This window comes from Physeter macrocephalus, chromosome 21 (assembly GCF_002837175.3).
Source record: "Physeter macrocephalus isolate SW-GA chromosome 21, ASM283717v5, whole genome shotgun sequence".
NCBI lineage: Eukaryota > Metazoa > Chordata > Mammalia > Artiodactyla > Physeteridae > Physeter > Physeter macrocephalus.
Window position 1 is genome coordinate 97,732,180 of NC_041234.1, and position 27,838 is coordinate 97,760,017.

The 27,838-nt window shown below is 37.9% G+C and overlaps 1 protein-coding gene across 13 annotated transcripts in view; it reads right to left on the reverse strand.

Moving 5' to 3' along the window:
- The window catches only part of TENM1 (teneurin transmembrane protein 1), an 813,855-nt gene that overhangs the window by 711,864 nt on the left and 74,153 nt on the right, over window positions 1-27,838 (reverse strand). The gene's annotated exons all lie outside the window — the stretch shown is intronic.

Below are 27,838 nucleotides of genomic sequence, written 5' to 3' on the forward strand. Positions count from 1 at the left end.
CTCCTAGAGAAATGGTAATAAAAACAAAAATAAACAAATGGGACCTAATGAAACTTAAAAGCTTTTGCACAGCAAAGGAAACCATAAACAAGATGAAAAGACAACCCTCAGAATGGGAGAAAATATTTGCAAATGAAGCAACTGACAATGGATTAATCTCCAAAATATACAAGCAGTTCATGCAGCTCATATCAAAAAAACAAAACAACCCAATCCAAAAATGGGCAGAAGACTTAAATAGACATTTCTGCCAAGAAGATATACAGATTGCCAACAAACACATGAAAAGATGCTCAACATCACTAATCATTAAAGAAATGCAAATCCACACTACAATGAGGTATCACCTCACACCGATCAGAATGGCCATCATCAAAAAATCTAATATGTATAACTGATTCACTTTGCTGTAAAGGAGAAACTAACACACTATTGTAAAACAGTTATACTCCAATAAAGATGTTTAAAAAAAAAAAAATCTAGAAACAATGAATGCTGGAGAGGGTGTGGAGAAAAGGGAACCCTCTTGCACTGTATTCAGCCATAAAAAGAAATGAAATTGAGTTATTTGTAGTGAGGTGGATGGACCTAGAGTCTGTCATACAGAGTGAAGTAAGTTAGAAAGAGAAAAACAAGTACCGTATGCTGACACATATATAGGGACTCTAAAAAAAAATTGTTCTGATGAACCTAGGGGCAGGACAGGAATAAAGATGCAGACGTAGAGAATGGACCTGAGGACATGTGGAAGGGGAAGGGGAAGCTGGGATGAAGTGAGAGAGTAGCATTGACATATACACACTACCAAATGTAAAATAGATAGCTAGTGGGAAGCAGCTGCATAGTACAGGGAGATCAGCTCGGTGCTCTGTGACCACCTAGAGGAATGGGGAGGGGAGGGAGATGCAAGAGGGAGGGGATATGGGGATATATGTATGCATATAGTTGATTCACTTTGTTATAGAGCAGAAACTAACACAACATTGTAAAGCAATTATGCTCCAATGAAGATGTTTTAAAAAAATTGAAAAAAAACACTCAAAAAAAAAAAAAAGAAAATGAAAGGGAAAGTTCAAATTAAATTTAAGTGTCTTATGCATTATAAAATTACTATTTTTGCCAATATTACTTTTCAGTTAAAGGTTTGTAGACTTTATAGCAGCCAGAAAAATTGCAGAACTAATTTAACGTTTCTTCCAAAAATGTTGTCAATAAAGGCAACAATAAAAAACCAAGGACACATTAAAAGTAGTCATATGAAAGACAATATTCTTCAGGAACATAAAACCCAACTGCAGATGTGATTTCAAGGAATGTAGATGCTACGAAAACCAATTTTTGGATGAAGCTTAATTCTATGGTCTAATATGGGAGTAAGGTGCTCCACAAAAGTAGAAATTTGTGAACCAGGGAAACTACAAGTTAATATGGGTTCTGACCCAAGTACCACCAGAAAATAACAAGGATCATATATGGAACAGAACTAAATGTATGAGTCACAGATCAAATTATAAAAACAACTAGCAAACAACACGCAGAACATTCTCTATGATTCAATGTTGTTTACTAAAAGTATTTACATGAAAGGAAATAATTTTTTGTAAGGCTTCTTCCCATATTCCTAGAGCTAGTAAGAATTATGGGGATATTATTGGAGCTTGATATTTTTATTTATGTATTTCTTAGGTTACACCTCAGGATTCCTGCAGAACATCTTGTGCCTGACTAACAACTGCAGAATCTATATACACTGCATATTCAAATGATGAAAACTACCTAGAACCTTCAGTTGGTTTTTCCCATTCCTGTGTAAACAAGAACCTTGGAATATTGTTGCTGATACGTGTATTCTATATGCAATAGGCTCTTCCCCCAGAGAACTATCTCTACTTGGAACATTAAAGGAAAACACAAAAAACTTTGTTAACAGAATAGGATTTTTGTAGGTCACCTATCCATTTCTGAAATATACTTGTAAGGCTGGCACAGTGGACGTTGCAATGTGACCTGGTTTGCTCCTCTTGAATCTCAAGCTGTTCAAAATGTAGTAGTGTAGGGCATCACCCCTCTGCAGCTCAGACCCCAGTGGGCCAGATAACAGCATGGGGAGTCACTCCCTCTAAATCCTAGAGGTAGTCATTATATAAGAGATGGTTCTCTGAATTCCAGAATTCACACAGTTGTAAGAATCATACATATATATCAGTCAACGTGAACCAGAGGTGATTTTTACCTATAGCAAATATCGTAGGCAGGATGACTAGTTCGCTTTAAAATGGCAATCATTTTAAATAGCAATCGCTTTAAAATAGCAATCATTTAAAATAGCAAAGGAAAAAAGCATTTATTTGTCTCAAAAATCATTTCTTTCTACTTATGTACCAAATTTCACCAAAATTTAGTAAAATTCACAGCATATATGATCATTTAAAATGTTAAAAAGATGATGTATATCCAAAATTTTTCATTAACTTGACCAAGGTCACAAAGCAGTAACTGTTGAAATTAGGATTAAAATCCTGGGCTTTCTGACTACAAAGTCTCAGTTCTTTCTATTATAACACTAACGTGATCCTTGTATGATTTCTAGAAATATTATGGAACTCTTTGGGTATTCTGAGACTCAATTTCCAATGGGCGGGGGTGGGTGAGTGGGGGAACACCAGCTGGGTGTCCTACAATTTAACTCAATTCTGACACTATCCACCTGGAGACATAATTGAGGCAGGAGGTAGATGGGCCCCAGGCTGAGCAGCTGGAGTTCATCCCCTGTGGACAGATTCTCCAAGATAAAGGCAATAACAGGAGGGAGGAGAAGCTAAGCCCTGCCCAGATAAGAGATAAAAGACCACTTATTCCTCATTCCTGAAGTCAAGGAGACCTTCGTCAAAAAGGGAGGGGACGCCACCCAAAGTAGGTGATGTCAACCTACCCATAGGCCTCTTCACTAGAATCCATCTTGGCTAAATGATGCACATGCACACACATGGGAGGACTCTGAGATAAACCAAATACGGACTCAGAACCAGGCAAAGCAAGATGACTGACCAAAGGAAACCCGTGAGAAATGCCCCATAAAAGTGATTCAAACTACCACAAGGGCTTGACTCTGAGTCCACCCGAGTGTCTATCAACTTGTACCCTTTTTCCTCCTAATAAACACTTTACTTGTTTCACTACTTTCCATCTGTATGTTGAAATTCATTTCTACACAGCTGATGGGCCAGGGCCTTGTCACTGGCCACTGGTCCTTGTTGGTCTAGTGGCTAGGATTCAGCGCTCCCACTGCCACGGCCTGACTCAATCTCTGGCTGGGAACCAAAATCCTGCTTCAAGCTGCTGCAGGCCGAGGCCACCCGAGATCAGAATCAGATTCCCCACAGGTAAAAGGCTCAGTCCCACAAGACTGTCCCTCTGCCGCCCCCTCCCCCAACTTCAGAGGGAAGTTGCAAGTTCAGGTTATTACCTGTACTTCTGACCAACTGGTTATAAATCAGAGGTTCCCATGACCACCTCCTCAGGTTTGATTAATTTGCTAGAGCGGCTCACAGAACTCAGAGAAACATTTTACTTACTATGTTACCGGTTCATTATGAAAGGATATAACTCAGGAACAGCCAGATGCAAGAGGTGCATAGGGCAAGGTATGTGGAAAACGGCGAGGAAGGCTGCATTCCCTCTCGGAGCTCGCCATTCTCCCCAAATCTCCACGTGTTCACCAAACCAGAAGATCGCCTGTTGGCGGTTTATGGAGGCTTCGTAATGTAGTAATGTTCAGTTAGGTCCTTGGCTATTGTCCATTACTTCAACCTCAAGCTCCTCTCCCCTCTCCGGAGGTTGGAGGGTGGGGTGGAAATAAAAGTTCCAACCCTCAATCACTAGGTTGGCTCTACCAGCAACCAGCCCCCGCCCTTAGGCTCTTTCCAAAAGCAATCATTAACATAACAAAAAACACCTTAATCTCGCTCAACACTTGAAATTCCAAGGGTTGGGGAGCTGAGATCCAGACACCATGGATAATGGCCAAATATATATGAGAAATATATTTTGGTCATCTAAATGACCAAATATATATTTTTCTTATAAATCACAATATCACAGAAACCAAGAGGGACCAGGTTATGCCTTTTCAGCCCTTACCATAGCACAAGTTCTCCATGAAAGTGTTCTGTATCTTCAAGGTACAGTCAGAGGCACATGAGAGTAGAAATATCTTTGTGCAAAATAGAACAAGACACGACACTCCCTCGAGTTGAAGGAATTACCACAGGGTACCATCTCCAGGCAGAACAACTACAAAGGGCCCACAGTGAGTGGAGCACAGACTAAATTTCAACCCAAATTCATGTCCCCTCAGTAGGGCATCCTTATACACAAAACAAATCGCACAAGCATCTGTGAGGCCCTGCTGACTGCCTAAAATCATCTATTGGATTTGTTCTCTGGAGTTATCACTCCAGAGGACTTGGACTGTTGGCTGGTATTTTCACCTTAGGTCCTCACAGGATTGGTGATCAATAAACCTGTATATCGCCAGCCACTTCAGTAAACAAAGGATGTGGCCATAAAGCCACCTGCCCCTGGTGCACCCTGAAGGGAATTCAAGATGGAAAAAGACAGGATACTGGCGCTAGATAGTTATGGTTTATATCAAAGGAATAATTTCAATTAGCCCAGACTCTTGCCTCTTCCCATCCGTAGAAAAGCACTAAAATTATTAACTTGAGATGTCTGTTTTTTGTGATTAGCAGTAATCTTTTGATGTCCAACTACATGGTTTTTTTTTCCAGCAAAAACTCCTACAAATTCTGGCTCCTCCCTCACCTCATTGAACAGTTTCTCAGAGCTCTCTACATGGCTGTATCCCAGGCTTACAGTCCTCAGTAATGTCCCAAATAAAACATCATTCTCAACTTTTAGGTTGTGCATTTTTTTTTCAATCGACAAACCTCATTGTCCTTTTAATATTAAATAGGGGTCTACTCTACCCAAAGACATTTTACTCTGAGCCATGATGCACCCTGCTGTATTTTTGTAACTTAGGCTGTTCCTAAGAAATGAAAAATACCCAGAAAAAATTTTAATCAAACTAGCGGGCTTTGATAGGGAAACAAAATATCCAGAACCATGTCCTAAACTTAAATTAACTTAAAAAAGCCCATTTGCACTTTGAAAAACTCAGACTAGTCAGATGCCCCATGGAAAGGGCCTGTCTTTTTGTTTAGTTTTGTTTTTTCCTACAGACTGAATAGTGCACTGTGGTAAGTGCTGTGATTGAGATGTTTTGGATATTATTGGATGGTGGCTATATGAAATAGACTGTCTAGAACAGTCTGAATTCCAACTATGCTGCCATGTTGTATGACTGTGAGTCAGATAATATAAATCCACAGTCATCATGAAAATTGAAGACTTTGGAGAAATATAACCATTTTGATTGCCAGAGCGCTGTGGAAATAAAACTTTGACATAATATGCCAAATTTTTCTGGACATTTTAAGAGTTTTGCTTATAGATGAAACTTAACAGATTGATTATCACTCATCCAATTCTCAATGTGTGTAAAGCAATGTGGTAAGTGCTTTCTATAAATATTCCTCATGTAATCTTTAAAGCAATCCTATGAGGTAAGTATCCATCATCATCCTCATCTCATAAACGAAGAACTGAGGTTCAGACACATTAAATAACTTATTCCAGGTACCTCAGCTAGAAAATTGCATGGTGTCAATTATGAACTCACGTGTTTTCAATCTCAGAACTTGAGGTTCCTACTGCTTCTAACACACTCCTTTCTAAGTCAACCTTAACAATCAAAATATAAAGATGCTCTGATATTGAAAAGTAGATTCAAAATCTCAATAATACTACCCTAGTGATTTGCACACAATGCAAAAATTCTTCTCCAGGATTCGATCTGGTGGAAATAAATAGTTGGGGCTAAACTTTTGCAAATATACTTGCACAAATATAAATAAACTATATTAAAAATAGGATATTTGGGGCAAGTTTGGGAAATCATTGGATTTTTTTTTTTTTTTTTGCTTTGTGCGGAGATTAATTAAAGTAGACCCCCCCCCAGGGACTTCCCTGGTGGTCCAGTGGTTAAGAATCCGCCTTCCAATGCAGGAGACGCGGGTTCGATCCCTGGTGGGGGAACCAAGATCCCACATGCTGCGGGGCAACTAAGCCCGCGTGCCGCGACGAAAGATCCCACGTGCCGCAACTAAGACCCAACGCAACCAAAAATAAATGAATAAATAAATATAACAATAGACCACCCCAAACCTGCAGTTATAAGAAAAATTAATTAATACATGTCTTTTAAGTGAAATGATATTTAAAGTGCAATTATTTATTTATTTATTCATTCATTTATTTTTTGTGGTACGCGGGCCTCTCACTGTTGTGGCCTCTCCCGTTGCGGAGCACAGGCTCCGGACGCACAGACTCAGCGGCCATGGCTCATGGGCCCAGCCGCTCCGCGGCATGTGGGATCTTCCCGGACCGGGGCACGAACCCGTGTTCCCTGCATTGGCAGGCGGATTCTCAACCACTGTGCCACCAGGGAAGGCCCAGCAATTATTTTTAAATGCTGCATTTGAAAGCCTTACCTCCCACACGTTCAAAAATATCTATTATTTTACAAACTACACTAATTAGTGTATACAATTTCAAAAGACTATTCCTCCAGATAGAAAATTACAATACAAGTATACTGAAACCACACCAACTAAATTATCTAGGCACAGAAAGACACCCCAGTGTTATAAGACATCCCAAAAATATTTTCTGCAAAAATAAAGCAGGATTTTGACCAACATTACTTCCTGAAAAGAGGTGGCATTGGCTTTATGAAGAGTTGATGAGCCACTATATTTAGAAACAAAATTATTACCAGTTTTGCTCTGGAAAAAATTGGGAGAGCTAATAATAGGAAAAGATGATTTGCCTCTTGAAAAAAAAAAAGGGTTTGCAAACCACAAAGACCAGAGGCCCGGGCAACTGGAAATTCTCTTCTCAAGGATTTGTTACTGATTAGGGAAATTAGCAATCAGAACCAAAGGGTGATGGTTTATGGAATGATACCAACCTTGCCCAGTCCTGTTCATCATTTCTAATCAACAATTTGAATAAAGATGTAGATGGCATGCTCATGACATCAGTGAATAGCACAGATCTCAGACTGCTGATGAATGTACGGGATGGCACAGTCAGGATCCAAAAAGGCAAGCTGGAGAGGTGGGCTGGATCCAATAAGATGAAATGTAAAAAAGAAGACCAATATTTGAATCCAAAAAGCCAAGTGCAGCAAAACAGGAAGATGTGACTGAACAGCAAGTTGTAGTAGAGAATAAGACTCAAGGAGTCTAAGGTCAGCTTGATATGAGTCCAAAAAGTCAATGCAATTTTAAGTTGCTTTAATAAATATGTATTATCTGGAAAGACATATACTGAAGCATTTTCTGTAGAATGGATATTAAAATATGTTATATGGGAGAAAGAGGTTTCATGACCAAATCAGTTGAGGGAAGCTCTAGGTTAATTTAAACAAGTCTATTTTCTGTAGGAATACTCAGAGCCTAAATGGTGACCATTACTTCTCAAACTTATTTGACCATGGAACACTTTTTTTTGTAAAGTACCTCGTGGGACTGCCACTAAAGAGGATACCCCTGAGGAAACACGGAATAAGGGCTGTCTCAGGAGGCAATGAGCTCCTTGTGAGATTCTTTTTAAAAACAGAAGACATCCAAACATCAGATGAACGTTGGCCTAAAGACCAGAAGTTTTCCTCCTACCGTGGAAGTCTGTGATACCTGATTAACTAGACCTAATACATAGCACTAATTCCCTATGACACCTGGAACAGAGTATCTAGTGAGGAAAATTTCTCTGGAGAACTACCACAGTAGCAGAGTGATGGGAAAAACAGTTTCTCCAACAAGCACATGCTTCAGAAAGGCTATCTTGGGACTTCCCTGGCTGTCCAGTGGTTAAGACTTCACCTTCCAATGCAGGGGGTGCGGGTTCGATCCCTGGTCAGGGAGCTAAGATCCCACATGCCTCATGGCCAAAAAACCAAAACATAAAAAACAGAAGCAATATTGTAACAAATTCAATAAAGACTTTAAAAATGGTCTTCTTTAAAAAAAATACATTTAAGATGCAATCACTCAGGCTGTATGATAAACACACGTGCACAAATACACACTGACATTTAGAAAAAAAAAAGGCTATCTTTTCAACTATCTTAATGGTAAAATATTACGAGAAGGATTATTAAGATTGGTGAAAAGAGACAGCAGTGTGAAAACAAGAGCCCGGTAAGTCACAGAAAAGCTGGTTAAAGAGTGGCACCGTGTTTCGTGTGCTCAGCCACCATAGAAGAGTGCGGCCCTGTGCTCCAGGGCTGTCCGGTCTCCACATTCCCCCAACCACCACTACCTGACCCTCCTACTAGAAAGCTGGCTCCTCATCTGGGCCTACCTACTGAAGACTGTGTTTCTGGTACTGAGTGGTAGTTGTGACCTGATGCCTGATAACAAGTTGACGTGAGAGGGTATTTTCTGTTCCTTCTTTACCCCTTTCAGGATGATGTAAACTAGCTCAAACTCCAGAATATTTTGCTGGCCTACACCATAACCAATCAGGAAGGTATACATTGAATTAGACAAGTGGATTCATTAACTATGTTGTGTCTACCAGTTTTGACTGAATCCAACCTTCTTTTCTCAACTGGAGTCTCAACTGGTGTGTGTGTGTGTGTGTGTGTGTGTGTGTGTGTGTAGAAACAATCACAAAGCCCCATTTCTACAAATTCAAACAATGTTGTAAAGCAACATTAAGCATTTTTTAAAATCTCACCTAAGGTGCAAAGACCTGTTACCAAAAATTCCAAATAACCTTCTCACAACCCAAAAGCCTCACTGATTTTTAATTTGTTCAATTTTATTTACTAACTGTATTAAAATTGAGGTCTGTGACACAAACATAGTACAGTATTTCTTATTTTGATCCTGAGGCAATGTGCCTTCCCAGGAAAAAAGCTTAGCAATGTAAATCACATGATTACACAGACCATTACAGAAAAGTCTGTCAGTGTTTTCTTAAAAGGCTACCAGTCAAGCAATTTAAATTTCCAAAAAAGTCACTAATTCAGCAAATATGTTGCTCTTTACACAGTTACTAAGTATTAAAGTTTTGAAAATATACCATGCTTACTGATAAATATTGCCACCAATTTGGCCTCATTCTGCTAAAAATCTGATATTTAAAAATTTTAATTTTATTAACTTCAAATATTAAACTTAAAAAATTGTCCTGCTATGTTCGCAAAAAGCATCATAAGGTATATTTAGCACAATGCCTTGAACAATGCAGTCAGACATAAATATTTGTTGAGTGACAGAATAAATGAGTGAATTGATAAGTTTCAATGTTGAAATTTACTTTTAAATCGCACTGGTAGACAAACTGATGGACTGATTGTAATTGTACTTGACACTTAGGTAGGAAGAACAAAATAAGTGAATATTGGCTTAAATTGCGGCCAAAAATAGCCTTATTTCTTTTCAAGTTCATAAGTAGGGATTATCAAGCCTACAGAAAGCATCAAGGAAATGGAAAACATATTATCAAAGCAAAAAGGAGCATCTTCGTCCCTATATCTTTACAGGGCATGGAAAACTTTTGCTTAGCAAGCTGAAGCCAAGGTTTTGTTCTGCAGCTCTGTGGATCAGAGACTGTGATTAGACACTATCTTTTGCCCAGGAAAACAAGCTAATGAAATTTACCATCCAATTCATGTAAAGAGTAACAGCAATCGCTGATTAGGGACTAAAAACTAGTTGCAACAACATTTTAATTACATTTCAATGCAAGACTATAAATTAATTTATCCAGATGAAATACTGTACTATATTGGTTTACAAAATGGCTAATTAGCCCATCCAGAACTTGAAGGAGACCAAAGGACTTTCTATTTAATATATAAAGAAAATAATGAATAAACAACCACCAGCAAATTACTTCAAGGACATAAACATTTATTTCAGGCCAGAATCAATATTAACACAGATCTTACTTCAACCTCAGTCCTTCCTAAGTCACTGCTTAGCAGCAGAGGCTCAGTATTTAATGAGTGTTAAGAAGTACTTCTGATACTTGCTTCATCTTTTGAGCTGCATAAAGACCAAAGGGTTTAGAAAAGAGTGAAAGAGGTTTTTATTTTTATGTCTGTCTGTTTGTTTTTTATTGTCCATCCCATTCAGTCCCATAAGCTCTATTGAGCAGAACCCAGACGGTAGCATTAATCTACCCTACCCATGCGGTTGCCTTTAGAGAAATGCTTTTATCAGAGTATAAGCTCGTTTAGGCTATGTACAGATTCCATGGCAATTACCCTTTTTTATATATTGAAACCATTCTTTAAACAGTGGCATTATTTCTCTTCTATTATTTACAGTAAAGATACGGATGCACACCTTTCAAGAAATCACAGTTATCAGAGAATGAAGCTTGTAATTTGAGGCTCTAACAAAAGACCTGGAATGTCATCACATCAAAGGCAGTTCTGCCCTCCCCAGTACATCTGGCACTACACCTCAGAGACCAAGTGGCCAAAGAAAGCAGCTTTCGGTGAATCTGAATGCTATCCGTTCCATCTCCTCTTTTTAGGATGCATTCTGTGTGTCTAGAAACCAGAGGTGACAATAGTGCCTAATCATATCAGAAACTTTTTAAAGGTTAATGAATTCTGGCATAAAGTAATGTCAGAGCCATAAACAACTCATAAATACAAAATCTAGGAAAACCACGGAAACACCACACTTTTGAGAATGGTAGAACCCGGGATGATAAAACCACCATGGACTTTTAAATTATTCTTTTAATAAACTTGGTGGAGTATTATACTATATATCAATATTTATGATACCAGCTAATGATAGTTTAGGGATACAGAATGCAAAATTCAGTCTGCCTCAGTTCAGTTGTGCACTGCCTTGGTAATTACTTCTAGATTGGAAACAGGATTCAGTTCAACTTAGGTAACAAGGAAATCAGTTTCCAATTTGGCAAGGTAGACATCTAATTAGCAGTCTTCTTCCTCTTTGTCATAAACCCATCACCACATTCAGGTCAGTATGTGGAGTAAGTTTGGAGAGAACTGGAATTATGTGTTATACATTGTGTTATTTATTTATCTGTAGAATTTACAGGTAGAACACATTTTTAAAGGCTCTCGAAATTTAGGGGGGAAATGTATCTACATCCAAATTACTCAAAATTAAGCTTGCAAGGGGCTGAGTAGAAATGAGTTTACCTCATATGGTGAACTTGATAAATTAAGAGAGACAATAGAGTCCTAAGAATCAGGTACCATAAGGTAGAATTGGTAGAGTGAGGCTTAAAGCCATAGAAGCAAAGAAAGTTGCAGTTAAGGATCAAAGTTCCAATATCTAGTCATAATGTATTTCTAGTCTTAACATTTCAAAACAGTACCACTGGGTGCTTTAATGCTGTACTACCCAATCTGATCAATCCGTGAATCTGAGAATCTATACCAAAAATTTACAGCATTTACAAAATGAAAATATATGTGCTCTGGTAAATATTCAGGGCAGCTGCAACTATTTGTGTGTGTGTGTGTGTGTGTGTGTGTGTGTGTGTGTGTGTGTGTGTGTTCTTAAAAGTCTAGCACTTAGCATTATATGTTATGAGTGAACATGTTTCCTGGGACTAGTTGTTGCCCTCTTCTTCCTCCTCCTCCTCCTATTTTTGGAAAGTACAAATGCTACTTGTGTGGCACTTTTTTGTCAAAATATGGTAATATAAATTCAATTCCTTTCATCTTTAAACCAACATTATTATTTTGATGTGACTCATAGATAAGGAAATTAAGGCAAGACTGACCGATTTGTCCAAAACGGTCGTACATAGCTAATTGGTGGCAGAGTCAAACATGAGAACCCACTATACAAGACTCTGTCACTGTTTGATCTGGAACAAATCATTTAATATAGCGGAACCTCAGTTCCCTATCTTTAAATATAGGTAGTAATACCTAATTTAGAGTCTTATTGTGAAAATTCGATAAGCTAATATATACCTAACACAGAATACTCACTAAATGTTATTTCTCTTCCTAAGATCAAACATGTTTGCTAACTGTCAAGTTAAACAAATTAAACAGATCTTTTTGCTGCAAGACTCTTTGGAGCCTTTAATATGCTATGTGATGCTCCAAGAGGCAGAGTATGTCACATTTCTCCTAGCAACCAAGCAAGCAGTTATTTTTTCAGGAAGCGTCTATTCATATCTCATGAAATACTAATATTCCATAGGACACACTTTGAGAACTCTGCTGCAGACCATAAAATATATTGGGAAATATGTGAAATAAGTTATTTAGGCATATAATTAATAAATTACTGGTTTAAATAGTCTGATCTGAATTCCTAAGCACCTTTTTGAGGTCACCCAAAACATCTAACACATAGGAAGTAACAAAGACTTGGAAATGGAGCCCCAAGCTCAGGAAAACACTTGAGTGGGTCAATTTTATTGCAGGTCTCTGTGAATGTTGGACACATTGTATGGTTATTTGTGCTTCCAAAGTAAAAATACAGGCAGCTTTCAAAAGAAGAAAGGTTCCTAGTGATTCTGCCTATTTTCCCCAGTGTGCTACATCACCTTTTCTGTGGTTTGTTACTATATGGGTCAAATCTTCAGGACAGTAAAGTGAAAGGGGAAAAGTGGGGAGGTTTTTCATTTTTTCTCTATCACTCTTAATTAACTAGAATCCTTTGTGTCACAATGGATGAACTCTGCTCATTGAGTGGGGTACTGACCATTAAAACTGTGCTCTAGTGCGTGGGAGCTGTGACCCACATATGTGTCATCAATTCAACAACAGTTATTAAATGCCCAATTCTGTGCTAAGTAGTTCAGGTTGTAGGAAAATAGATTTGAGCAACTTAGAATCCTGCAGGTGAGATAAGACATATCCAAAGGGAGAAGTGCGGGAAAAGTATACCAAAGAGTACCTAATGAAGAGCTAGATCTTGAGGAACAAACTGTAACTGTCATATGAACCCAGAGAAAGAGGAAAGATCACTGAGCATCATGGGCTGGAGTTGGCACTTGAGCTGGACCTTGAAAGCCTGTAAGGGGGTTGCCACAGGGCTTCCGTAAGCAAAGCCAGTTCACCCCCTAATGTGCACCAACTGTCAAGGGAGTATTGGGGCCACTCTTCCTTTTCAGGAACAATAGAGGAAATGCAGAGATTTTTGCTTCTTTGCCTCTCCTCCTCTCTGCAACGGATGGATGTAACAGCTAAAGAGCCTCAAATCAGTAGCCCTTCCCTCTGGGTCACAGTGAGGATTTGGCTGCTTGCTTGCCCAATAAAGAAATAGAAAAAAAAACCATCAACCATAACAACTTGAGGGTTAGAGCTGCATAAGAACAATCCTGCAGTAAGAGAATCGACACGGGCTTGTGTGGAAAGACAAGTGTTATTTTCTGCTTGAGTCTGTGACTGGTAGAGAATCACTCAACCCTATGATTGTATTATTTATACAGAACTCACGAGGGCACCATCTGGTGCTAAGCTAACCGCAAAAACAGGAAAATCAAACCCAAAGCCAACTGTCTTCATTGGAGTTTTTGCTAATGACCTGTTCCTCGCCAATATTCCAACTGATCACATTCTAGTTTGAAACAGGAAAAGACATTTAATGCTTTAAAGGGAAGTCTTAAAGGGAATTTAGTTAGACATACCCTTGAAAAGATTCTGTACCTATCTAGATTTTCTCAGTTGAGAGGGCACTGCCCCTATTTCAGGTCATATTACATCTTATTAAGTTGTCAGATCAAGTTCATAACGTCCCATCTCAGTACCCAGTCACCAAGAGATAAGGGTGACAGCTGATCTTGCAAGATTATGTCCTGGAGATGGAAACTTAAGCCAAAACAGTGAGGAAATTTCTGCTGAAGTATAAGAAACAAACTAACAAATGTCATGATGAAAATAATTCTAATCTGAAATGATTTTTAAATCCCACATTTTGACTCTCAATAAATTATCCTCGTCGAGGTAGCAGACTTGACATTGCACATATATTTTCCTTTGTAATCAAAAACTTTTTAAACTATAACGCAAAAGGTAAGTGTGTGTGTTGAATTTATATACTCTTAATTTTTAAAAATCCAAATATAAAGATTTTCCATTTTAGTGTTTAAAAATTTATTTATTATATTTCTTTTATTTTTTGGCTGCATTGGGTCGTGTGTGCGTGTGTGTGTGTGTCATATTTTATTTTATTTTGTTATTATTATTTTTTAATGTTTATTTATTTATTTTCTTATTAGTCATCCATTTTATACACATCAGTGTATACACGTCAACCCCAATCTCCCAATTCATCACACCACATGCGTTGGGTCTTTGTTGCTGCACGCGGGCTTTTTCTAGTTGTGGCGAGCGGGGGCTACTCTTCATTGCGGTGCGTGGGCTTCTCATTGCCGTGGCTTCTCTTGTTGCGGAGCACGGGCTCTAGGCGTGCGGGCTTCAGTAGTTGTGGCTCACAGGCTCTAGAGCACAGGCTTAGTAGTTGTGGCGCAAGGGCTTATTTGCTCCGCCGCATGTGGGACCTTCCCGGACCAGGGCTCGAACCCGTGTCCCCTGCATTGGCAGGCGGATTCTTAACCAAAGCACCAGCAGGGAAGCCCTCCATTTTAGTTCTTATTGGTTTTTCTTAGATTCTCCCAGCTCTAGTAATTTTCTTTTTGACATAGCCATTGTAAAATGGTACCCCAAGTTAATTTGGTTTCAATATTATCAATTCATCATGAAAGCTGTGAACATTTCTAGTCCCATTTTGTTCTCATTTGGAGCTAACACTTCAGGTCTTAATGATACCTCAGTACATAATCAGGTGCCTTGGTTCCCATGTTGGCTAGTGTTTGGAGTTCTCTTTGTCCCATGGTGTAATTGTTCACTTTTTTAGGGCTCTGTTTTCATTATAACCCTTTAGATATTTTTGACAATCCCAAGAAAAAGCTAATCACATAGCCCAAAACTGTGATATTAAGAGGGATTGCTCTCCTAAACTTGACAGCAAAATGAAGTATCATATAGAGTGCTTCCATAAAGTATCTTTCCATAATTCAACCATCTAATTTCCAGAGTTAGGGAGGTCAATCTTGCTTGCTTAATGTAAAATTAAGACTGACTTACAGTCAGAAGCTTAGTTATGATGCACATTTAAAAATACAAATAAACCAGCAATTTAAAATAAGGCAGTTCATTCATATCATCACAAGGGCTGTAGTGTAAAGAGAAGGTAGGCTGTGGTTTGAATCAGGAATCTGCCACTTACCAGCTTTGTCCCTTGAGCAAGTTACTTAAACTCTTTAAGGGTGAGTGGCATCCTTTCATCTGTTAAGAGGGCTTTATATTTCCTCCCAGTGTTTTTGTGGAAAGTGGATGGGATAATATTTAGAAAAATCTTGCAACAGTTTCTGGCACATTGTAGGAGGTCTGTAAATCTGAGTTCAATTGTTCTTTCCCAGTTACTTCCAAAACTTTTCCTTAAGACCAACAACTCTGAAAGGGAAGTGATTTACATGTAGCACATCACTGATTACAAAAGCCTAGGGAAACTAAGATCTATCTCTAACTCTATCCTTCATTTAAGATATTGTCAAATGTCCTTCACAAAATTCCGGACCTCCTTGGATCCAATTTTTCACTGTATAGCTGAAGTGTTCTCTTCATTAGTAAGAGCTTCTTCAAAGATCCAATTCCCTCCATCCTCAACCATATCAACCCGCTAAGGGAAACAACCAATTTCCTCACATTAAAAAAGAAAGTTTTACATTAGTAAACAGAGTACTTATAAGCAAACAGAATACTTACAATTGGATGACTTAATCTAGAGCTACCCCAAGGATGAAATAACTAGAAAGGAAAAAAAAAGAGAAAAGCCTTCCTAAAAGTTTTTATTTTAGTTGTTGGAAACCTAAACACAACAATGTGTTGGAAGAATTAATATCTGCTTTCTAGCAAGAACTATAGACTAACCCTAACTAATTCAATTTCTCTGCCTGTAACAATGACAAAGCAGCTATATTATTCATCTTCCACATCTAGTCCATAAAAAATATCCTCTTGGCTCTATTTCCAAGATATTCACCACATTTTTTGTTCATTTCCCTACATTTTATGTAAAGATTGATATTTTCTTGGGGGCACTTTCTATGAGCTTTAATTTCATAATCTTTGACATATAATAAACCCTACCTTATAGGATCGGTTTGATGACTAAACTAGATTGCATATATGGCAATATTTGTGAGCATAGTACAAATAGAAGTTACTTTTAACAATAAGAAGGCAGTTTGGTGGGCATAGAATCTGAGAAAGGGGCTTGGAGAATTCAGTAGGCAATATTATCCCCACTCTGGTGGAACCAAAAAAAAAAAATCCTTACTGCACTATAGAGACAGCTTTTCTAAGGACTCAAAGCCACCACATGTAGTCTCGGTGCCTTGGACATGTAGAGAAATCTCAGTCTCTAACACCTTTTTCAAAATTCCTTATTAGACACCCAAAGCTTCCATCCTCCTGCTGTCTCCTCATGAAGCACATGCTGAAATGACTGATGCTGGCTGCAGGGTCTCTGCCGTGAGCTCCCTCTGAGATGGACACCCTCCTGGAGACACTGCCCTTTCTGGTGTCAGACACTCCCCACCCCCCGCCCCCCGCAGCTGCACCTTCACTCCTCTGTCTTGAGGTTCGGCTGCAAGAAGCGGCAATGACCTACTCCAGGAAGATTCATGTTAACTTCCATCTTGGGGGGGGTCTTTTTCTGACCTGGTCCCCCAGTTCCAGCTGTGCCCCTCTGTTGAGAACAATGAGGGGTTCCCACTCTGAGTCGGGGCAGGGAGAGGTGAAATTGGGGAGGGGCAGTGACAGCATAGGATGGATGGTTCTAGAATACCGGAGATCCAAGCATTCCTCTGGGACAGTAAAAACCAGGCGTCCTTCACTATAGAAAGAAGCAGAATGAGGGGCACAAGGGGGCCCAAAGGCAAATCTCAGAAGCTGGACTGGTAAACCCAACATGGACTCCCCACTGTCCTTGGAATCAAACCCAAGCTGCATAGCCCTTGAGGCCCCAAGTGACCCAGACTCCACTTGCTTCTCCAACATCACCTCATATACTCACTCCCCCTACCCCATCACTAGCTCCGTCCACACTGACCTTCTCTAGACCTGCCAACTCATTCCCAGCCTGGAGTCTGTGCACCTGCTCTTCCTCCCGTCTGGGACCCTCTTCTCCTATATCTTCTATATCTTTGCCTGGCCGAGTCCTTCCCCCCATTCAGATTTCAGCCCAAATGTCACCGCCTCGGTGGGGGGCCTTCTCTGACAACAATCTTAGTTGATGTTTCCCAGCTCTCCAATACGACCACCACCAAATCATTCTATCCCGTTATCTTGTTCTATTGTCTACCTGACACTAATCTGAAATTACCTCATTTACTTATGTATTTGTTTGTCTATTACCTTTCTGTCTCATTACAGAATGTACAGTCAGGATCCTTGCCAGTTTTGCTCACCACGACAGCTCCAATGCCTAGCTTACTACTATAGTACCTGGCACATAGCAGGTACTCAATACACAATTGTTAAAGTTTGAATGATTTAATGAATATTTCAGGACATGAGAAATGGCAATTTGTAAAACTATCTGGGATATTAAGAAAGGAAACAACCTTTACTATGATGCAAAATACCACTGGGGGTAGGCAGATCTCATTTACGAGCTGTGTTATAAAATGGGTAGTAGGGGGGACTTCCCTGGCGGTCCAGTGGTTAAGCCTTCGCCTTCCAATGCACGGGGTGCGGCTTCCATCCCTGGTCGGGGAGCTAAGATCCCACGTGCCTCGCGGCCAAAAACACAAAACAGAAAACAGAAGAAATATTGTAACAAATTCAATAAAGACTTTAAAATTGGTCAACACCAAAAGATATCTTAAAAAAATAAAATGGGTAGTAGGGATAGGGAGAAGGGGAAGGAGCAGGGAAATGCCAATTAGTTAACGTTCTGCTTGCCATAATTCTGCCACTGCTTCAGACAGAATGATAGAAGACTATTAATAGCTTCGGCATCAGTGCAACTGCACGCTTTACAAATGGGCTCTGCATCAGTTAATTCTCTATTTCTAAATGCTACTGTTGTAGGTTGGGTCATGGGCCTACATTTAGTTAATCTGAGGTTAAAGATTTGCATGGCTGCATGTACTAATTCAGAGTAATCAAGTATTGATTTTGTCTTTTAGCAACAATGAAATAATAGTCGGCTTTTATTCGGTGCCCTGAGTCTTCTCAAATCCCAGAATAACCAGTGAATCGTTCATGTAAACAGTTGCATTGTGAGGCATAGTTGAAATATTATTCCTAAATTTTAAAACAAATAAAAACTCAGTTTGTTCAATATCTTGTAATAACCTATAATGGAAAAGAATTAAAAAAAGAATATATATATATATATATATATATATATATATATATATATCCGAATCACTTTGCTGTACACCTGAAACTAACACAATATTGTAAGTCAACTATACTTCAATTAAAAAAAAAACAACTCAGTTTGTCAAAACTTTACGGAAGTTTTCTTCACAATGTGAAAGCTCAAAATGAAGACTTCTCTCTGCCTCCATTAAATTCTATCAAACATCAAGCCTGAGAATATTTACTTAACAAAACACAAAATTAATACTTTCGGAAATGACTATATTTCCACCTTTAAATGAGGGAGGTAGCCCAACCCTTGGTAAGACTGGAACAGTAGACACTTTCTCCTCGATTCCATTGCTCCCGATGCACAGCTCTCACCCAAAGCCCTTCATCTATGGTTTCTCAGGGTCCTATCTCTAACACCATCCCATGTTCCAAGGCAATCCAATATAATGAATTCACACTATGCACAAGGCTCTCTGCTAAATGCGTGCAGAAACTAATCAGAACAGTCTCGGTCCTCAAGTAGCTGATAATCCACAGACATCAGACAGATTTAAAACAAAACTCTATATAACACTAGGAAGCTTATGCTATTTCGCAAGGAAAATGTAAACAATTTTCAAAGGAAGGAGCATTCTATCCTTGGTTCTCCGCTCGTTTACTTTTACACTAAACTCCTATTATTGCCAATATACTGATGGTTCCAGATCTGTATATCCAGTCCAGATCTCTCCATGTGTATTTATAAATCTCTAGTGACCAGCTTCAATCCCCTGGAAGATCCTGAAGTTTATGAAACATCCAAATTCAAATTCATGAATGCTTCCCACCACTCCTCTCCCTCCTAATGCAAATGGGTTTACCATGTCTCCAAAACCACATCTCCCCAGGTGGAAACCTTAGAATCATCCTCTATGCCTCACTCTACATCAAGCCAATTACCAAGCCACATCAACACTATCTTTCTACCTCATAGGATGCCTCATAGGATGCAACCCCCCCTGCTCTATATCCATGTTGCTAATGTCACTGCCTCATTCATTCATGTTCATGGACTCTGCGGTCATTCAGACCTAGGTTTGAGTCTTAGCTCTGCCTTTTCCAGTTGGTGATCTTGGGCAACTACTTATTTTCTGCCTCAGTTTCCTCAACTATAAAATGGGGATAATAATATTCCTTATATCTCATATGGTTGATAGAAATCTTTGGAAAAGGCAATGTATATACAGCATTTAACACACAGCAGGTGTTCAATAAATTATAATTACAATTATTACTGTAATATGATCCATAAACTGGTTCTAATCTACCTTCAGAGCCTCATTTCTCATTATTTTCCACTCCCTGCTCACCCCAATTCTTTATTACTGAAACCTCATTAGACTCTGTGATTCCCTGGACACACAGAATCCTTTCATATCCTCAATCCTTCTGCATCTTCTGTTCCCTCTGTCTCAAATGTCCTCCCTGTCTTACCATTACTCAGTGCTCTTATTCACCTTGAAATTTTACATACCTCAAGTGCACACTCAAATGTTACCTTCTTAGTGAATGATTACCTACATCCATTTGCCACACCTCCCTCTGTGTTTCCATAGAAGACACACACAAGGGTACACACACACATACACACACGCACACACAGAAGGGTAGTACCACATCATATTACAATTTGTAAAAATTGTTTTCTTGTGTGTCTCCTGTTTGTGATGAACTCTCAGGTCACTTTGGTCCTCATTTCTAAGGTAATATCTTACACACAGAGTTGGTGCTCAGTACCTGGTCCTTTAAAGTAACACTCCCTAGCTGAGATAACCTGGACGTACTTCATAAAAGGATATTTTACTGGGAGAGGGGAGCAGAGAGAAAAAGAGAAAATTTTTTCTCAGTCCTGCCCTCCCCTCTCTGAAATGCTATCAGCACTTCCATCATCACACCACCATCCACCCCTGCAATGCCAAACCTCCCTATCCTTAAACAACAAGCCCTCTGACATACTGAAGAAACCCTGGGGTCTACTAATTGAGCTTGAGTGAAATGTTCACATAGAGTGGTAGGGAGGAAACAGCTGGGGTCAGATTGTGGAGGACCTTGAATTTTGAGCTAAGAAGTTTGAACTTCACCCAGTAGATAAGAGAACACCATTGGACACTGTGTGGCAGGGCACAGCAGGATCCAAAAGCTATTTTTAGGAGATTGCTATGGTTGTAGTATACAGGATAGTCTGGACTGGGGAAGGATGGGATGTATAGAAGTTTATTGAAGAATAAAGTCAATTCTTAGGGGGACAGAAGAGAAGGACTAACATTTGTGGGAAACATCTATGTGACAGTCATTATTGTAAAAGCACTTTATATACATTAACTCATTCAATCCTAGCAATAATTATATATCCATAAAGTACTATCATTAATTCTGAGTTAAGAAAGCAATGCTTTAGCGTGGTTAAATAACTTTCAAAAGTAAAAAGGTAGTAAACGGAAGAGCTGGGACTCAAATGCTAGTCTGCTTGATGTCAAAGTCTAGACTGGATATTCTTGATTTACTTATGTACCCTGGAGGCATTTGAGGACAGAAACTCAACAAAATGAAAAGGCAACCTACCGAATGGGAGAAGGTATTTGCAAACCATCTATCTGATAAGGGGTTAGTATCCAAAATATATACAAAAACTCATACAGCTCAATAGCAAAAAAAAACCTGACTGAAAAATGGGAAAAGGATCTGAGTATAGACACTTTTCCAGAGATGATATACAAATGGCCAACAGTTACATGAAAAAGTGCTCAACGTTACTAATCATCAGGGAAATCCAAATCTGAATCACAATAAGATATCACCTCACACCTCTTAGGATGGCTATTATCAAAAAAAACAGGGGGTAAGTACTGGCAAGGATGTGGAGAAAACAGAACAGAACCCTTGTACTCTGCTGGTAGGAATGTAAATTGGTATGACCATTTTTGAAGATAGTGTGAAGGTTCCTCAAAATATTAAAAATAGAACTACTCTGTGATCCAGCAATCCCACTTCTGGGTATAAATCCAAAGAAAAGAAATCAGGATCTCAAAGAGATACCTGCACTCCTATGTTCATTGCAGCATTGTTCATGCTATTCAAAAATATGCAAACAACGTAAGTGTTGATGGATGAATGGATAAAGAAAATGTGGTATATAAAACATATATATACAGTGGAATATTATTCTGCTTTTAAAAAGAAGAAAATTCTGCCATTTGCAACAACACGGATGAACCTGGAGGACTTTTGGCTAAGTGAAACAAGCCAGACACAGAAAGACAAATACTGCATAGTCGCACTTAGGTGGAATCTGGATAGTTGAACTCATAGAAGCAAAGAGTAGAATGGTGGTTGTCAGGGGCTAGGGGGAGGAGGAAATGGGTGATGTTGGTCAAAAGGTACAAAGTTTCAGTTATGGAAAATGAACAAGGTCTCGAGATCTAACGTGCAGCAAGGTGAATATAGTTGACAATACTGTAATGAATACTTGAAATTTGCCTAGAGGGAAGATCTTAAGTATTCTCACAGAAAGGAAGGAAGGAAGGGAAGGGGGGAGGGAGAAAGGAAGGAGGGGAGGGAAAACGGTAACTTTGTGAGGTGATAGGTAAGTTAAATAGCTTGACTGTGTTGACTATTTCACAATGTAGACATGCATCAAAACATCAAGGTGTACACCTTAAACATACACAATTTTTTATTTGTCAATTATACCTCAGTAAAGATGGAAAAACAAGCCCCCAAAACCCCTCATTCTAAGTGAAAGAAGTCATATACAGAAGAGTAAATACTATACGATTACACTAATATGAAATTCTACAAAAGGCAAATTTAATCTATGGTGACAGAAGGCAGATCAGTGACTCTCTGAGACTGGGGATAGCGCAGAATTGACCAGGAAGGGGCAGTGGTGGTGATTTTATGGGTATATATATTTATCAAAACTCATTAATGTATGTACTTAAGATGAGTGCATTTTATTGTATGGAATTATACCTAAATAAAGTTGATTTAAAAAGGAACAAAAAATGTTCTCTAATTCCCTCAAAATTTTTTGCACAAATTTTCCAATTTAAATTTAGTAGTTAATTAGAAGGAACACCAGGAGAGTTACTTTTACATGAAAAAGGATTATATGAAAATATCATAATAGTTATTTAGACATATTGGGGTTTTCTAAATGCACACTTCTCTGGGATCTCAGAATCAACAATTTTTGTCATTTAGTGCTTTTTCTCTCCGTGGTAATGGATCTAACACCTTCTATTCACATTTTCTTCTGCACTACCCAAAGCAGAACATAAAGAGCATCTGACCCAAGACAGATTTTCTCATCTAAGTGTCCAATGTACTTGTTAGGGGTGCTTTGACCTTAAGGTAAGAAATGCAGAATGCTTTCCAAGTTTGTTAATTAATAGCATCCCTAGACAAATACCTTCTTACTGCTGTGCCTGATTACTAAATCTCTCTGCTTCAAGGCAACAGATGGTTTAAGTTCTCCCAGAATTAAAAAGGAAATAATCTAGAATTCCTTGTGATTCAAGGGACTAAATTTAATCAGGTTATCCTATTTTACAAGCTATAAATATCCTAGAAAAAAATGAAGATGATCAAAATGGAAATGAATGGTTGCTATCTTCTAATTGTGTGAGTAGTGAGTAATAATCTTTATAGCACCAGTTGATGACATACTGTTACCATAAAATCAGCATGTACTAAACCCAACCAAAGCCTCCAACAGTCTTTTTTCATGAACTTTTTCTTATGACAGCACTCTTCCACTCTGGACTTAGAAGATAATATAGATTGCAGGGTTCCTTGAGCAGTCTTCAATACCTCTGATTCAAAAGTACGAGTAACAAAGCCCTTTCCTAGAAATTTCCTCTTAAGGTTCACTTGGTTCAGAGACCTTTTCCGGATTAATCCGGATTATAACAATTCAATGCACTAACAATATTTAAATATCTGTCTGAGCAACATTTAAAAAATTGTTCTTCTTTACAGTGTCATGTGGTCCCCTCTAGACTGAAAGTTGTCTAAAGGCAAGAATCAAAATGCCTGCATCCATTACATTATAAAAACACACTGCTCATAGATCCTCAACAAATGCATAATTATTGACACTATTTTAACATCTCCCTGTTGTACGGGATATGCCATGGCCAACGTGGCCTTATAAAGTATATCACCAGCTTGTTCCATATTGGTATTTTCTTTTCTTTCTTTTTATTGGAGTATAGTTGATTTACAATGTTGTGTTAATTTCAGGTGCACCTCAAAGTGATTCAGTTATACATATACATGTATTGGCATTTTCTATCATCACTCTACTCACTCTTATCTTTGTCTGTTACTATATAACTATAGTCAGGCAGGTTGCTTGCAAAAATAGGGCCTGTTTTTTAACACAAATATCTCTCCAAATCTCTCTCATCTGTATCTCTTGCAGATGTTCTGGCCTTTCCACTGCATTTTCCAAGACATTCTCTTTGAATAGAGATTAATTTTTACTTCAAAAGCACATTTTAATATTCTTTATTATTTAGCAATATCTTACAGTTCTTTAGTTATACAATTTTATAATTTTTACCTGTTTTATGACACAGAAGCAGGGAATCAATTTTTTTTAAAAATCAAGGAAAATGATGCCCAGCCTCTTATACCAACTGCATACATCATTCTCTACTCCATCCCCACCTACCAACCCCAACCTGTAGCACAACTATCAACCACTTGCTACTTTGGTAGAGAGAGGAGACAAGAATATTGAAAAGAAAGGAAGTGGGTACCTTATATTTTAATAATGTGACAAGGTTTAACCAACAAAATTAACCAACAAAATTATTAAATATTCAGATTATTTTAAAGCAAGCACTATGTGAAGCAGTCATCCTCAGCCTGTCTTTGAGCCTCACCCCATCCCTGATCTACATGCCGGAAGAGTATGAGATGACAAGAAGCTCAGAAATAGAGTGAAAGATGAGGTTGGCCTTCGGCACCATCTGGCATCCACATGCCATAAAACTAGGAGCCACGTGCTCATCACACATGCTCTTCTCACAACGGAGTATCAGTCATAATTCATTTTGTTTGCTGAATGGTCACCATTTTAAATTGGATGATCTCTTAAAGTTACAATGGTCATACTTAATCTCTAGTGATATACAGATTTAGCCTTGTAATTATGGAATTTGTCCTGTTTTCCAGTAGAATATATTTTTTAAATGGCTATTTGTTTTTTGGTAGGTTTCTTGATTTTGCTAACCCCATAAGACACTGGGTATGATGGATGAGAATAATTCTTCTAACAATTTCCACAGTGGTATACATACATTATATGGTAGCACTCTTATAATCATGGTTTTGGAAGACAAAACCACCCCTCTCCCTTGGAGGTTAACTCACTTTATGCATTTTTAAAATAGTTCTCTTTTTTATGACTATACAAGCAATACATTTTAATGAAAAAAAAATCAAACAATTTAAATATGAGTAAAGCAGGAAGAGAAAGAGCCATGCAGTCTGAGTGGTAAAGATAGAACTAGGTTCAGTAATGTTTGATATGATATACAATCCTTGGAAGGAAAAAAAAACAGTGATTTTATATTTGAAAGTATTATTTAGATGTGGTTATGTCAATATGCTCTATCAAAATAGTCATGTCAAAGAGCCATATCAAAACGCTCTGCTTTGAGAGGGAAACTAGTGAAACACAAGAGGGAAAGTATAGGGTAAGATGTGGTAAAGGAGGCATGCTCTTGAGAGGTCTATGTCATTTTGATCAATGTTGAGGAAGCTATCAAAGCGATCTGATAAGCAGCTGCAGTGTAATTGAGGGTTCATGCATTTAAAAAATCAATTTCTGCATCAAATTTTAAGACATTCCTAAATCATATTTCAAAAATGCTAAATTACATGCACAAACATTAATTGATTCCATAATAATCTGATAGCTACTCATTGCTAGGCACTGTTCATTACCCTCTTGTACACTATATCGTGTAATTATCATAGCAGCCCAGGGTTGTAGTTATTACCCCATTTCATAGATAAGAAAGGAAAGCTATGGCCTCAGAGAGGTTACAGAACTACAAGGTCATATGGACTTCAAGGGTTATCATAGGTACTGAGCACTGATTCATCTGGTAAAGAAATAGGAACTTATTTTGCTGCACTTTCTGGCATAGTTACTATTTCTAATAAATACCTTTCTAAGTTTAGGCTATTCTTTCTATAAGTCTGCAAAAAAAGTGTCATTTAAATTGAAAGTGAAAAAAAATAAAAGCATTCATAAATGATTAGTAGCAAAATAACAGGAATGCAATTATATTGCAAGACTTCTACACATGTAGAATGATACAATTGCTTTCCATAGTAATTGGCCTCTTTCTCCAGCAGAAATATGTCAATATTAAATTGCAGTGAAATAATTGTATTACACCCTAAAGCCAAAAGTATATTATACAATTAAACGTATTTAATTTAAGTCTTCTTTTTAAAGAGTAATTTGCATCAGAATATCTTTAACAATCCTCACACCTAGCAACAGATAGTTCAAATCTGAAGCAATATCATTTTTCAGTTTTGGTAGTTGGCTTATTTTATATGTGAGGTTGTAGAAGATAGAAATTCCAGCTTTAAAACCCATAATTTTATCTATGTGTGGGTGCAAATAACTTTATTTTTTCCATTAAGTAGTTGTGTAGACTGTTCCTATATGAAAATCATTACTATAATTTATAAAATAGCATGAATATAATAAACTCGATTCTGTACATTCTGATATCATTCATGCATTTAATTTATTCCGGCAGCTTAAATAAAGCAATTTAACAAACTAAACACATACTTTACCTTGATGAATGGTATTATACAGATTTACTCCAATGTATTACAATATAACCACTATTATCAAACATATTCTCCACGTTTATTTAAAAGCTATGTAATGTGGTAGTTAGAACCAGGCAGATTTACATTTGAATATTGGCTCTGCCACTGAGTAGCTGGTGTGTCACTGGAGAAGCTCCTTAACATCTCTGAGGTTGGGTTTCTTCCTCTATAAAAAGAGCGATAAAAATAACTACCGCACAATGTTGTTGTGAAGTTGCTGTTAAATAAGTTTACATACATGACAGTGTTTGGCCCAGAGCAGGCACTCAGTGCACGTAAGTATATTTCCTTTCTCAAAATATTACATGACTAATTTGGAATGGGGTGCTTCCAAGTATTCAGTTAAAAAGGCTTATCTCTGTGTTTTAATTTAACTACCCTATATAAGCAACCAATTCTCAACATTGTTTAAAATCAGTTAGTATAAAAAATACACTCTAGCTATTCTTTGTCAATTGTCACAAGATCTGAGAACTTAGTGACATGCGTTTTGGATTGGACTAAAAAACCCAGGGTTTTCTTCAAAATGACTATGAGTATGCATTCAGGTAACAATAAAAATGAATGCTGAGTCATTAGGTTCATCTTCTGGCTTTTCCATTGTTTAAAAAGATAGATTAAATAATTATTACACAAATCACTTGGGTGCTGTGATGAGAGAATGAGATTAGGAAGGAGCTTTATTACCAGCCTATAAAGGTGTCATAAAAGTACAAAGTCATTTTATTGTCTTTTCTATTTCAAGCAGCTGTCATTTTAGTCATATGTGTTTTCTTCCATCCATGATACATAAGTATGTATTTTCAATATTTCTGACCAGTTAACAAGACAGGTAAGTAAAAGGCAGAATTTCCTAAGTCCAAACTCGAAGTTTTTAAGACGCGAATGCAAATTTTTAAAGCTAAAGCAATTTTTAAAAGCAATTTAAGGAAAAAAGTCACTTGCTTCATGCTTATGTACCTTTGTCTAACCTAGTGAATTGTAGACATCTTAAAGTGGAAATAACCTCTAGGCCTCTTTTGACAGTTGGTGAATATTTCTGTCTGTGGTCTACATATTAACCAGTGTCCTGGCATAAAAGTGTTACTTATTTTAAAGAACTAGGTCAAAATAGTCCTTAATTTTTATTTCAAAAGGACACTTCAACCCCCCACCGAGAGTAAATAACAGTGTTAATGATGGCCTGTACAATTAGAAAAACATTTCTGAATCATTTGATCATTTCACTGAAAAGGATGGTCAAGATATCATTAAAAAAAATAAATGTCAAACTGATTATTTAAAGTGCAATGAATGGTTGTTGACTTGCATTGACTCCTATCTAGATAATTCTGAGTGAGAGCGGCACATAATCTACCTTAAATAAATGTGTTCCTTTGATCCTGCCAA